Raw genomic sequence first — 2437 nt, 5'->3', positions numbered from 1 at the left:
CATTTAATTTCTGGCCTTCAAAGTAAAAGTTTCAGAAAGAGCTCCTTGTTTCTTTATTGACTGAAAACAAGTATGTCTCCTGGACAGACAAGTGTGAGGAGAAGAAGACTCAGCATCTGCCAGACTCCTGGGAAGCATTTATATTTTTGGCTTATAGAATTCCGACCAAAAGAGTTCAGTCAAGTTTTCCCTTTGGGGACAAGCAATCATTAGCCTCCTCTCTGGTAACATATTTCTGTACTCAATTTTTAAAACAAATTCTTGACTATACCATATTATTTCTTCAAGAGAAAAATAACGGTATTTAACCTCTTTCTATATAGAAAGTTAACTTTCTCCTTTGTTTTTCTTCCTTTTCTTTGCTGCATTAGAAGTATCTACTTCACCAGCAACACTGCTTCTAGAGGTAGAATGCAAACATAGAGCCCTCCAGGCTAATAAGTTTTAAGTGGCAAAGATTTGGTTCACCAAGCTCTATTGAGGAAAAAGAGAGAGAAAGATGTGTGTGTGTGTGTGTGTGTGTGTGTGTGTGTGCGCGCGCGCGGGCACATGCATGCAGATGTGCAACAGATAAGTAAATAGGGTGTAGGGCTGAACCCTGGAAAGACTAGGGGTGGAAAAAGATATTGGTGTGGTAGGCTGAAAAATGTCCCCACAAAATATATCAGGTCCTAATCTCTGAAACCTGTAAATGTTACGTTATACAGAAACAAGATCTTTGCAGATGTGGTTAAGAATCCTGGGATGGAGAGATTATCCAGGATTATCAGGGTGGGCACTGAATGCAATCACACATATCCTTATAAGAGAGAGGTAGAGGGAAATTTGACAGACAAAAGAAGGGAAGGCAACGTGGCCATAGAGGCAGACGTTGGAGTGATGCAGCCACAAACCAAGGACGCTGGCAGCCACCAGAAGCTGGAAGAGGCAAGAAATGGATCACCCCTAGAACCTCTTGAGGCAGCCCAGGCCTGCTGATGCCTTGATTTCAGCCTAGTGATACTGTGAAGATCCTTAAGTCAATCATATCTGCAAAGATCTTGCTTCCATATAAAGTAACATCTCTCTCTCCCCTACCTCAACCTTCTGCTGCCCAAGCAGATGTTAAACTGGGGAATGAGATAATGACTTCTCCTCATTGTAGGTACCCCGATCTCTAGGAATTGTTTTATTCCTCCAATGGCTTTCCTTGTGAAAGAAAAAAAATAATTTTATATATTTATCTTTTTGTTCTGTTTTTGCTTTTATTTGCATTTATTTTATACAGAATTTACCTCCGGGCCATAAGTTTTTGTTTCTTCAGTTTCTTCTGAGATAGCTTATTCTTCTGTGCAACTTCTTCTGGTTTAAGAACGATTTGGTCTTTTTTCAGTAAGGATCATCTCAATGTGGCAGGGAGAGCTCATGTTTGGGCTAATCCAACCATGAGCCTTGTAAATTCTATGCTGTGTCTTGTGGGCTTGTTTCACCTGGATGTGCTCAATGACCAGAGAAGCTCCATCTGAACCCTTAAGTTCAGCATTACTCTCTGCATTTTTAAGCATGTGCAGCAAAAAGTCAGCACTCTTTTTGGGCCACCGACCCTGTGTCCAGCCCTACTGTTTGGCCTGGGTGCACCTGTCAATCCCATCATTGTAGCAATGGAATTGTACACACTGCTTCTGCAAAGTGACATCTTTGAGATATTTGGTGGCTTTTCAGAGATGCATACCCTGGATGGCCTGGGAAGTTTCACTTGTGTTCTTAAAGTGAACACAAAGATTTGAACCTCTTGATGTGCATGATTTTGTCGGCTTTTCTGGGTCAAGTGAATAATGAACCATTTTCAGAGATCACCTCATGCTGCTTACAGGAAGAGATTTTTATATATCTATATAATATATATTATATAGAGAATAATATATATAGTTTATATATAATCTACATATTATAGTTATTTATGAAGTCCTATTTTCTAAAACAAGCTTAACAATATAGGCATATATATTCATCACCAAGTGGAACTTTCCTTTTTTTAAAAAAATATTTATTTATTTTTGGGAGAGTACAAGTGGGGCAGGGGCAGAAAGAGCAGGACAGAGGATCTGAAATGGGCTCTGCACTAGACTGACAGCAGCAAGTCCAATGTAGGCCTTGAACTCACAAACTGAGAGCTCATGACCTGAGCTGAAGTCGGACACTCAACCGACTGAGCCACCCATGTGCCTCACCAAGTGGAACTTTCAATGCAAAGATACATTTACACTTTTCCTTTTTGGGGGGAACCATTACCCATGCCCTAGCCTAAAGACATTCAGGAAATCCAGTGTAATCTGACTTTTCTCATTGTCCCAGTGGCTCTGAACACTGCCCAGAAGCCAATTCAGTTCTTCCTGGTTTGTGCAAGGAAGATTAGAGGTGAGGCTGATTTTCTTTATCTCCCTAATTATTAGAAAGC

General features: G+C 40.5%; 1 pseudogene; it reads right to left on the bottom strand.

The window, feature by feature from the left end:
* Positions 1-1270: 1270 nt before the first annotated feature.
* On the bottom strand, positions 1271-1823 carry LOC124509618 (60S ribosomal protein L17-like; annotated as a pseudogene).
* Positions 1824-2437: the final 614 nt, after the last annotated feature.

Source organism: Lynx rufus, unplaced genomic scaffold (assembly GCF_022079265.1).
Source record: "Lynx rufus isolate CCGP_SWC_20201006 ecotype Redwood Valley unplaced genomic scaffold, mLynRuf1.p SCAF_14, whole genome shotgun sequence".
NCBI lineage: Eukaryota > Metazoa > Chordata > Mammalia > Carnivora > Felidae > Lynx > Lynx rufus.
Note: the sequence above shows the minus strand (reverse complement) of the source record. Positions and strands in the feature narration are given on the sequence as shown.